This window comes from Cervus canadensis, chromosome 32 (assembly GCF_019320065.1).
Source record: "Cervus canadensis isolate Bull #8, Minnesota chromosome 32, ASM1932006v1, whole genome shotgun sequence".
Classification (NCBI taxonomy): Eukaryota; Metazoa; Chordata; class Mammalia; order Artiodactyla; family Cervidae; genus Cervus; species Cervus canadensis.
This window is the reverse complement of record NC_057417.1, coordinates 13467439-13480167: the sequence shown is the minus strand read 5'-3', so window position 1 is coordinate 13480167 and position 12729 is coordinate 13467439. Positions and strand designations below refer to the sequence as shown.

Here is a 12729-nt window from a genome sequence, read left to right as displayed (position 1 = left end):
AGCCCAGAAAAGGCTAACATGTTTAATAATCTAAATATGTTCCTGCTTCATCATCTTCCAGACACACAGAAAACTACTGAGATGCTGCACTAATCATAATGTTCCAAAATGTTTATATCTTGCCTGTGTTCACACAGATGCCTCCTTCACTATCCTGGGAGCCTCTGTAGTCACTTCACATATTCTCAATCTGTCAGTGATCAGGTCCATGTGGGGTCCTGGCTAATTCTCTCTAGCTCCTCACCTCCTCCTCATTCTCAACCCACTGCCACCCAGCCTCCGACACACCCATTCCTCTTCTCTTGCCTCAGGTCCTCCATGCTGATGTCTCCCAATAATAAAGAACTTCAGGGACCTCATTGCAGCCACTGTTGACAGAGGCCACGTGAAAAGGCCACCAAGGAGCTGGAACAGGGCCCCTTCCCAGTAGAGGTGGGACATGGTCCCTCTTACTGGAAAAGTCACATAGGCACATATTTGGGGGAAAAAATATATGAAAGTTCTGACTATGAATAGGCAGTTAATAAAGGAGAAACTCAGATGGCTAATAATAAAAGCAAGCCCTAGTTCACTAAAAATCAGAAACACATCACTTCTCAGCCTTTTGGCTAAGATCAAGTGTAGTATCTGTTCTTATCAGTTTAAAAAATCAGAAACATGACTATTAAGACATCAACAATGTTCACACCTATCAGATTGATAATAATTAAAAGAAATAGACAACCTTAAGTATTGGGTGGATATAGAAAAGACAAGGGCTTTTGGTGAGAGTGAAAATGGATACAGCCACTTTGAAGAGAAACTGGGCACCATTTAGAAAAATAAATGATGCATTACCTTGCAACCGAGTGATTCTATTTCCACGTGTATGCTGAAAGAAAAAAACCTCATATAAGCTTGAAGAGATGGATACAGCAATGTTTATTTCCCCTTATTGCATTAGCAACAAACTAGAGGCAATCTATATGCCCATGAAGAGGAGAACAGATAAACAGAATACTATACCGCAAAGTGAATGGATGTACTAAGGCTACATGTGTTAATAAGGATAGGCCTCAAAAAGGGAATGTTGAAAGTTGACACCTATGTACCATATGATTCCATTTATATAAAGTTTCTCTGCATACATACATACTATTGTAGAAACTATATAAAAAATCATGAACCGAGATGGGAAATAACCAATTTCTGAGACTGAGTACTACTTGGATAAAAGAAAGAAATTAAGAAGGGGACAAACATTTCCAGGGGCTGAAACTCTGTTTCATTACTTTAAAAAATTCCGAAACAAACAAGGCAAGCTATCAAGATAATATATAGACGAGTATCCTTTCTGTTACTTCCTTTGATTTTCTGTGCATTTATCATATTTTATAATAATGTGGCAGATACATCCTAAAGTAAACTTCAGTGAGTCAAGTCATTTGATACCCTCCCTATGAGTTCAAGCAGAACCTGTGACTTAATTATAACCTATAGAATACAGTAAAGAGGACGGATTGCCATTCTCATGGTTGGGTTATGTCTTATGGCAAAGGTGATAGGACGTCCCTGTTATAATTTCATTACATTATATAAGACTCTGCCTTAGAAGATGAGCGTGAGAGACTCTTGCTGGCTTTGACAAATAAGCTGCCATGCCGTGGGAAAGCCACATGATAAGGACCTGTGAGTGGCCCTCTAGGACCTAAGAGCTGCCTACAATGGTACCCTGCAAAAAGCATGGGCCTTCAGGGATACAGTCACAAGGAAACGGCAGTGGCTTGACTGACTGCAGTTCTGAATTTTTCCCAGTCAGGACTCCAGATGAGAACACACCCAGCCAGTCTTTTGATTCCAGCATTCTGGGATCCAAGCAGAGGACCCAGGAGAGCTATACCTGCCCGCCTGACCCACAGAAACAGCGACCTTAAGGCTGTGTTGTTTTAAACCTAATTACTAAACTACTAGATTTGCAATAACTTGTTACACAGTGGTAAAAAGCTAATAGAAATAAAATATTCATGAAAAGAAACAGCAAGGAGTTTAGCGGAAAACCATAAAACTGTTACATCACAACGGTTCAGGTCTCAAGAAGAAGGTAAGTGATTAGCTAAACAAATGCTGTCAGGCTAAAGTAGGGGATGACCAAGACACTTCCTTGGCTTTAGTTTCAAAGCAATGGGTGGGTCAGAGGCTGAGTGCCAGTGGGTTGAGAAGTGAATAGGAGGTGAGGAGTTAGAGACAGCTAACAAAGAAGTGTGTTAGGAAAGAAGGCTGAGAGGGAGGGAGCCTCTTGCTGCAGGGAGGAGTGAGGTTGAAGGGAGTTTGCTGGGTTTAGTTTCTTTTTTTAATAGACCAGGAAAAGTTTCTAATTTATAATGGGATGGTGTATACAGGTATATCTCATTTTATTTCACTTTGCCTTATTACACGTTGCAGTTTCATTTTTGTAAACTGAAGGTTTGTGGCAACCCTGCACTGAGTAAATCTATCCATGCTATTTTCCTCACTTTGTGCATCTGCTCACTTTGTATCTCTGAGTCACATTTTGGTAATTCTCAAAATACTTCAAACTTTTTCATCACTATATTTGTCATGGTGACCTGTGATCAGTGATCGTTGATGTTACTACTACCACTCATGGAAGGCTCAGAGGACGGTTAGCATTTTTCTTAGCAATAAAGTACTTTTTATCCAAGCTATGTACATTTTTAGACATAATTGCCACTACACACTTTAATATAATATAAGCGTAACTTATATCTGCACTGTGAAACAAAAGATTCATGTAAATCATTTTATGGAAATATTGGCTTTAGTAAAATGATCTGGAACCAAAGCTACAATGTCTCCAAAATCTGCCCATATCTAGTGTATACCCATGCTATAAAATACTATTAATAATAAAATATGAATATATGCTACAACATGAAGGAAACCAGACCCAAAAGACCACATACAGTTTGATCTTATTTATTTAAAATGTCATACTCAAAAAGGCAGTTTTATAGAGACTGAAAGTAGACTAATGGTTACCTAAGACTGAAAGTGGAAGAGGATATCAGCCGTAAACTTCTTTTTTCTCACCACTGTTCCATTAAAGAAACTGTTTCATCTCATTTGTCCCCAGGTCCTGGCTCCTGGGAGTCTATCCTTCTACTGGGGCAACTTCCTCTCTCTGGATGATCCTCACATGTGACATGCCTTTGAGGATGACTCACAGCCAACTCTCTTCCATGAATAAGGTGAGGCCACCTTGGCTGAGAGACTGAGGGAATACAAAGGAAATCTCATCTCATACTCTGCTTTGAACCAGCATCTTGGCTCTGGATTGTTAAGAATGCAACAGGTAAGAGTTACTCTATTCCTCAAGTTTCAGGGGATTTAATTTAACCTATTCAAGCAGATATTGTTAATTCTACTACCATCCCCTGCTGCCCCATGGCTGGAAGAGAAGGGGTAAATTTATCAACAGTCTAAAAATTCTCTCCAAAAATAAATAAATAAATAAAAATTCTCTCCAAAAACATCTTAACTCTTTGGTTTCTTCACCCTCTCCTGTCTTTAACTTCTGAATGAAACTTTAGCCTCTTCACCTGGAGGCTGGGGATGAGATAATGCTAGAAAACTCTATCTGGGAGCCTACTAAGGTCCTCTCAAAAGAGTCTAGCACCTCACTTTTTTTCCCCCTTGTTATTTTATTTTATTTTTTTAATATAAATTTATTTATTTTAATTGGAGGCTAATTATAATATTGTATTGGTTTTGCCATACATTGACATGAATCCGCCAAATATAAGGATCCTTGGCTCCCCTTTATTTCAGCTTTGGGCACTCATCCAAAAATCTGAGATGAGATGACTGAACCATATGAACCATCTATTATTTCATCTTTGTTGGCTGTCTGAAGCAACCAGGATGTGTAATGACCCAGTTGTGCTTTGAGGGTGTGTGTTACTTCTAGGTAAAGGCACAAGTAAAAGGAAGTGTTACATTAAAGGGAAAGGCATGTTCAAGGTGTTAAGGCATTGGGTTTTAGCCAGGACATCATTCAGATGGCTGTGCTGTGATTATCAAGCTTAGTGGTTGTGGGCTGTTATGAAATATCATCAACCTCACCCAGCTTTTCTCATTCCAAACTGCACACTGCCCCAGCTCACTAACACAAGCAAAAGTCTAAGAATTGGATGGGCCAAACTCCACATCCAGTGCATGATCCAAACCTTGAGCCACCAAGCTATGGTTGTTCTGGCCCATGGCCTCGTTTCTATACAGGTGATAGTTCCAAACATGTGACAAATTTGACATGTTATCATGTCAGTTATCATGCAGCTCATATCAGTTATTCACCTTGAAATACACATTGGTTCTTCTCTAGCATAAGAGTCAACAAGCTTTTTCTGTAAAGGGCCAGAGGATACTTTTGACTTTGAGGATCATACCACTTTCATCACAGTTTCTCAGCTCTGCCATAGTAGCATGAAAGCAGCCATAGACAGTACATGAATCAGTGAGTATGGCTGTGTGCCAATAAGCCTTTATTTACAAAATACAGACAGAAGCTAGACTTGGGTCATGGGCTGTAGTTTACCAAAGCCCTGTTTCAGCAGATTGAACTATTTATCAAAAGATAGGTAATCAGTGATGAAAAAAACATGGCGGGGGGGACTTCCCTGGTAGTCTAGTGTAGGGGGCCTAGGTTCCATCCCTGGTCAGGGGACCTGATCCCACATGCCACAACTAAAAGTTCATATGCTGCAAATATAGAACCCACGTGCTGCAACGAAGACTGAGGATCCCATGTGCCACAACTAAGACCCAGCTCAGCCAAATAAATAAACAAATATGCAACAACATGGACGGACCTAGAGACTGTCATACTGAGTGAAGTAAGTCAGATAGAGAAGCAGAGATATCTTATGACATCCTTTATACTGGAATTTAGAAAGAAATTATACAAACGAACTGACAAAACAGAAATAGATGTATAGACTTAAGAGATTGAATTTATGGTTACTGAGGGGAAGGGAAATTAGGGAGTTTGGGATGGACATTTATACACTGCTATATGGTGGCTCAGATGGTAAAGAATCTGCCTGCAATGCGGGAGACCTGGGGTCGATCCCTGGGTTGGGATGATCCCCTGGAGGAAGGCATGGCAACCCACTCCACTATTCTTGCCTGGAGAACCCCCACGGACAGAGGAGCCTGGTGGGCTACAGTCCACGGGGTCATAAAGAGTCAGACAGGTCTAAGCACCGCACAGCACATATTTAAAGTGGATAATCAACAAGGACCTACTGTATAGCATATGGAACTCTGTTCAGTGTTCTTTGTTAAGTGGCAGCCTGGATGGGAGGGGGGTTTGGGGGAGAATGGATACATATGTATGCATGGCTGAGTCCCTTTGTTGTTCACCTGAAACTATCACAACATTGTTAACTGACTATACTCCAAAACAAAATAAAAAGGTTTTAAAAATATTTTTTAAAACATAGGAAATATTTTGCCAAGTAATCTTGTTTCCTTGGAGTCTTATTTGTTGCCCAACAAATTGTACATTTATGGGAAACAACTTTTGAGATACTCTAACAGATGTTAGTGGAAAGGAATCAATACAGGACAGAAGTTGAAACTCCTGGAAAGATTGAGGGTAATTGATGGAGCAAAGACCCTGAGAACCCAAAAGGGGGGATTCCAGAGCACAGGTGAGACACCTCTTGGACCCTAAGGAGAAGGAGAAAAAGCTCAGTTAGAAAGGAGAAGCTGCCTGATGACTTTACCCACTGATGAGGGTAGAGACTGGTTTTTCCTAGTGCCCAGCCAAAAGGGGTCAGGCCCGTTCAGAACTCAAGGAAAAAGCCCACTGCCCACATCTTAAATGAAAATCGCTGATGTGCTGTTGGGCATGAGTGGTTCTTGTTTTGTTCTTTACTATATCCCTATGTCTTAGCAGGTAGTAGACACTCAATGAAAATCTGCTAAATGTCTGATGAAAGTGAGCCTTGAGCAAGAAAGAAAGGAAAGGGGAGGGAGAGAGGAGAGGAAGAAACGCAAAGGGGAGAAGAAGTGAGAAAGTGGAGGCTGTAATTTCCGTGCGGGCAGGGACTGTTTCTAAAATCTTTCCCAATATTTCCACAACTGGTAAGATAGTATATGGCACAGGGATGACTCTCCTTGGATATCTTTTAAAGAAATGAATGAATGGAAGAGCAATAAGAAGTATTCATAAATAACAATGCTATGGTTAAAAAGTAGAAATAGTCAAAAGCACTCTATTATACAGCATTTATTTAGAACTTACTATAAGCACTCAGGGGATATTAATGATGTTAACTGTTGCAACTATCACTAGTTTTACTGAACACCAGGCACAATGCTAGGATCTTTACATGGGTTACCCCATGTAATCCTCAGTATGCCTCAAGGCAGGACCTCTTATCAATCCCACTTTACAGATGAGATAACTAAAACCTAGAGAGGCCAAGTATCTTACTCAGAATCACTACTCTAATAAAGAGAATTATGGAGCCAAGACCCTTGTCCAAACCTATTTGTCCCCAAAATCTGAGGTCTGTTCCTTATATGTTGCTATTGTTCAGTTGCTAAGTCATGTCCAACTCTCTGCAACCCCATGGACTGCAGCTCTCCAGGTTTCCCTGTCCTTCACTATCTTCCAGTAAAAGTGAAAGTCACTCAGTCATGGCTGACTCGTTGGGACCCCATGGACTATACAGTCCATGGAATTCTCCAAGCCAGAATACTGGAGTGGGTGGCCTTTCCCTTCTCCAGAGGATCTTCCCAACCCAGGGATCAAACCCAGGTCTCCCACATTGCAGGCGGATTATTTACCAGCTGATCTACCAGGGAAGCCCCACTATCTTCCAGAGTTTGCTCAAACTCATGCCCATTGAGTCAGTGATGCCATCCAACCATCTCATCTCTTTTATGATTGTGATTAGTAATATATAATAAATAATACTGAGAAGGCTGAGTAGATTTGAGAGGTGCTTGAAAATAATCAGACACAGAAAGTAGAAAGAGGGAAAGAGAGATCAGACATTGTGGTAGATATCACTAGGACTCACCAAGATAGACATACGACTTTCTTTGGCCAGTAGAATGTGAGCACAAGTTACATATACCACTTTTCAATATTTTAGAGCTATTCAGTAGTTTTCTGCACTCTCTCTCCCTGCCAAGTCATTGTTGGAAAAATCTGGGCCAAGCTAATACATGGAGGTCAGGCACCCAAACCCACAGTAAATTTTGAATGAATAAGAAATTAATTTGTGTTAAGCAACTATACTTTTGAGGCTGTTTGTTACTGCAGCATCGTTTTCCCTACCCTGTATAATAGAACGATAGCTATGAAAGTGTTACAAAACAGTGGTACTTGTAAAAACTGAAATGTAGGAAACAATGTTTGCATCGAAAAATCTATTCATGGATGTTAAATCAAAGAGAGCATTTTTCAGTCTGCTTAAAAAAGAGCAGCAGTATCAAGCCTTTTGAAAGGATGACACAAGGTGGTAGAAGAGTGTTGTCTGACCACCCTGGGATTAATTCTGGTCTTGGACACTCACCAACTGGGTAGACCCAGCCTCTCTGAGTCCTTTTTCTCATCAGCAACATGGGATTGACAGTAACACTAACCTCATAGAGTGGTTACAAGTTTTAAATGGTACTTTACACATAAACTACTTGACTTTGCACCCAGTACAGGGTAAGCTCTCAAGAAATGTAACTATTGTTACTGAAGGAGGAGGCCAGAATCATTGGCAGGGATGAAAAGCCTGAATTTCCGCCTCCCAACAATGCCCTGTGAGTCCTGCAGGGGTTAGCCCAAGACATGCACGCATGCACACGGTCACAAGCACAGACACACGCAGCCCCCCGCACTGCCCTATGATTCGCCTCCCAAGGCAGGAATGGAGATGGAGTCTGCCAACTGTGCAGCCCTAATTGCATTTCCTTCCTGAAAGAGGGTCTGGTGCAGAACACCTGCGGTCCAGCGCTACGTGACACCAAGGCTGTCGCTCAGGCAGCAGTGGCACAGGCAGCCTGCAGATCCGGGGGCTCTGGGACCCGAGATGTAACCAGACCCCTGGATGCCCTCCCATCTGCTGTCCCCACAGCGGAAACACGGCTTCCTGCGCGAGGCTTGGGGCAGTCTGGAATTTTGCAACGAATCCCCTTTTCAAGGGCCCCAGGGGCTGAAGGCGGGGTGGGGTGGGGAGCGGGGGAAGGGAGTGCAAACATTTTCCCAGCACCCTGGGAGGCAGAATACAAGCGAGCTGCAGAGAGCTGCTGCTGCTGAGTCGCTTCAGTCGTGTCTGACTCTGTGCGACCCCATAGACGGCAGCCCACCAGGTTCCGCCGTCCCTGGGATTCTCCAGGCAAGAACACTGGAGGGGGTTGCCATTTCCTTCTCCAATGCATGAAAGTGAAAAGTGAAAGTGAAGTCGCCCCGTGGTGTCCAACTCTTCGCGACCCCATGGACTGCAGCCCACTAGGCTCCTCCATCCATGGGATTTTCCAGGCAAGAGTACTGGAGTGGGGTGTCATTGCCTTCTCTGGCTGCAGAGAGCAGAAGGATTTAAAAAGAAGGAAGCAAACTCCAAATCAAGCTCTGACATCACTAGCAGTGCAACATAAGCAGGAGTGAAACACTCTTTCCTCAGCTGTAAGACCTGAGATGGTAACATTTGCAGGCCTGTGTGGGGTGATGTATCTAAGGTGCTCAGCCAATACCTGACATGTAGCAGGTGCCCGATTAACTGTAGCCATTATAATCAGAACAATTCATTCATTTATTGGGCAAACATTTGTTCAGCTTTTGCCATGTGTCAGATACAGCTTTTACCAAGTATCAGTTCCAGAGACCAAGTCTCTGCTCTGGCAGAGCTTATATTCTTGTAGGACAGAGGAAAATAAGCATGCAAACCAACTAGATAAATTTAGCCTAGGATAAGTTCTCTGAAGGAAATAACACAGGATGTTCATGAAAGTGTTCTCTGGGGCACCTGCAGGAGAACATTTTTGGCAACTCTGAGAAGACAGACTGTAGTGTGTTGCAAGCAGAGGGAACAGCAAGTACAAAGGCCCTGAGGCAGTCTCTCAGTCATCCGGTGGAGAGGCGGCAGAGAGCATCCTATAAACCACCGCTACCACCACTCATTCAGGTTCACAAGAACTGGGATCGATCTTGAAGATCTTCAAATGGTTCAAGGTTCTGATGCAGAGGGAGCAGATTAATTTTCCATAAAAGGTAGTCTAAGACTGCTTCATCCACTCTACCAATATTTCCTGAGCATCTCCATGCAGCAGGAAGTAGGCTGGATACTGGGAAACACAAAAGGCAAAATGAGATGGCTGTTGCCGTCTATGCCTGGGACCTCCCTGTATCCCAAGCTCCAAGCCCAGGGTCTGGAAGGTAGAACGTAATCAGCAAATATCTGTTGACAGAAGCAACAAGAACCATGACATTTGTTAAGTTCTTATTCAGCTTTCTACACCATTAACATATTAACTCATGTAATAGTATTTATACTATTATTACCCCCATTTTACAGAAAGGGAAAGTGAAGATATCAGAGTGATCAAGTAACTTGATCACACAGCTAGTAAGTAGCAGAGCCAGGCTGGGCTTCCCTGATCACTCAGATGGTAAAGAATCCACCTGCAATGCAGGAGACCCTAGTTTGATCCCTGGGTCAGGAAGATCCCCTGGAGAAGGGAAAGGCTACCCATTCCACTATTCTGATGTGGAGAATTCCATGCACCGTATAGTCCATGGGGTCGCAAAGTGTCGGACACAACTGAGCAACTTTCACTCACTCACAGGATTCAAACCTTGACAGCCTGATCCTGCAATTCATGCTCTTAACTGACGACAGCATGCCCACCCACCCTGATTTGCCTGGAACAGTCCTTGATTTAGTGTTGGAAGCCTCGGGTCTTTGGAAAGTCCCTTAGACCTGGGCAAACCAGGACAGTTGATCACTCTACCCAGTACTGACTTTCTAACAAGATATATTGCCATGAAATACGGTAAATTTCAACATGGTGAGCTAAGTGGAACTATAAATGCATGCACACCTACGGACTAGCAAAGAGAAGGGGCCTAGACTCTTTCTGGAGAGAAGGGAGTTTTCATATAAGACTCCTGGAGGAAAGGATGTCCAAGATGGATGTTGAAGGATGAATACAAATTTTTCCTGTTGGATAAGATACAGATGACTTTGTGGGCAGAGAAGGAAAGTCAGTGAAATGGTGTTGGAGGGAAACTCAAACCAGTAGAGTTTACTGAAGTAAAAAAATGTTTAAAGACAGAAAATGTAAGAGCAAAGAGTAAGGGAATAACCATCAACTCAGAACTTGGAAGCCTGAAGCTCAGATTTATCCTACAGTCAATAAGGGGCCATAAAGGACTTGAGGTCAGAGCAGGACATAGATTTGCATTTTAGAAGGACCACCTGGGGCAGTTTGTGGCGGAGGACCTGGAGGGCTCTGAGGCTATTTCTCATAGTGGTGGGCTTGACTGAGAAGTGGTCATTCTGAGATTAGAGAAGGAATTAAATGATGCCTCCATCACTCTTGAATAGGAGTCAAAACCTTCAGTAGTGACCCAAAGGCAAAGGAAATATTTAGAAACAAGGACTCTGGAATCATGGGGAGGAGCTCCATAATCCCACCTGATATCATACAGTTTGCTCCAGTTTGTTGCCTCCTCTCTGTATTTGAAGGACAGCATCGTTCACCAACACCAGCTGTCCCCAACTTGACTCAGACAGTCATTTAATGAACAGAGCCGGCTCTTTGCTAGGCACTGTACCAGTCAAGGGCACTGAGGATTTGCAGCTAACCACACAGATTCCACCCTCCTGTCACTCTTAGTCTAGTGGGGACACAGGTACTATTAACAAACTATCAAAGACAACTGACGAATTCTAAATAGTCAGAAACCATGAAGTAAACTGATACCAATAAAGTACCAAAGGAGAGACTAGTTCTGGTTTAAACTAAGAAATAAGGAACATCCTTCCTGGCCCCAACAATGGTCAGCAGTTAGCCAGCTAACAGTCAGGCAAGTGAGCATTCTCGGGAGAGGAAGCTGTGTGTGCAAAGGCCCTGAGGTAGAAAAAGGACTTGCTTGGCTAGAAACTTCAAGAAGACATATGGAGTTGAAGCAAAGTGAACGAACTGGTGAGAAACACAAGAGGAGCTGGAGAGAGGGGGCAGAAGCCAAATCATTAAGGGCAGTGAGTTTGGATTTCATTCTAAATGCAAAGGGAAAAGTCACTGGATGATTTGGCTAGAAGAATAAAGTGTCAAGTTCACATTTTACAAAGATCTCTCTGACTGTTAGATGCAGAACAAATTGAAGATGAGCAAAAGTGGCTGCAGGAATGCAGATGAAGAGGCAACTATAGGGGTCCAGGCAAGAGATGATGCAGGTTGAACCAGGCTGGTAAGTGTAAACACAGACATCTGGGTGCAGTGGAGAGTTCTTTAGAGGAAGGTAGACTCTAACTCTATCTTTATTTTAGTCAACTCAGTTGCTCAGTCATGTCCAACTCTTTGTGACCCTGGACTGCAGCCTGCCAGGCTTCCCTCTCCATCACCAACTCCTGGAGCTTGCTCAAACTCAAGTCCATCAAGTCGGTGATGCCATCCAACCATCTCATCCTCTTTCATCCCCTTCTCCTCCTCCTTCAATCTTTCCCAGCATCAGGGTCTCTTCTAATGAGTCAGTTCTTCATATCAGGTGGCCAAAGTATTGGAGCTTCAGCTTTAGCATCAGTCCTTCCAAAGAATATTCAGGACTGATTTCCTTTAGGATTGACTGGTTTGATCTCCTTGCAGTCCAAGGGACTCTCAAGCGTCTTCTCCAGCACCACAGTTCAAAAGCATCAATGTTTTGGTGCTCTGCTTTCTTTATGGTCTTTCTATCTTTATTTATCTTAATTGGAGGATAATTACAAAATTGTGATGGCCTCTGTCATACATCAACATGAATCAGCCGTAGGCATACATATGACCCCTCCCTCCTGAACCCCCTCCCCATCCTAGCCTTCCAGGCTGTCACAGTGCAGCAGCTTTGGGTTTCCTGCATCATACATCAAACTCCCACTGGCTATGTGTCTTTCATACGGTAATGTATATGTTTCAGTGCTACTCTCTCAAATCATCCCGTCTTCTCATTCTCCCTCTGTATCTGGAAGTCTGTCCTTCGCATCTATGTCTCCTTCGCTGCCCTGCACATAGGCTCGTCGGTACTATTTTTCTAGATTCCATATACATGCATTAATATATGATATCTGTCTTTCTCTTTCTGACTTGCTTCACTCTGTATAATAGACTCTAGGTTCATCCACCTCATTAGAACTGACTCAAATGTGTTCCTTCTTATAACTGAGCAATATTTCATTGTGTATATGTACCACAACTTCCTTATCCATTCATCTGGGGATGGACATCTAGGTTGCTTCCATGTCCTAGCTATTGTAAACAGTGCTGCAATGAACATTGAGTCTTTTTGAATTCTGGTTTCCCACTACTATACGCCCAGTAGTGGGATTGCTGGGTTGTATAGTAGTTTCATTCCTAGTTTTTTAAGGAGTCTTCATACTGTTCTCCATAGTAGTTACATCAGTTTGCATTCCCACTAACAGTGTAAGAGGGCTCCCTTTTAGCCATACCCTCTCCAGCATTTGTTGTTTGTAGACTTTTGGATGATGGCCA

General features: G+C 42.8%; 1 pseudogene; it reads left to right on the top strand.

Annotated features, from left to right (window-relative positions):
• The first annotated feature begins 588 nt into the window (after window positions 1-588).
• LOC122433673 lies at window positions 589-708 on the top strand (annotated as a pseudogene).
• The last annotated feature ends 12021 nt before the right edge of the window (window positions 709-12729 follow it).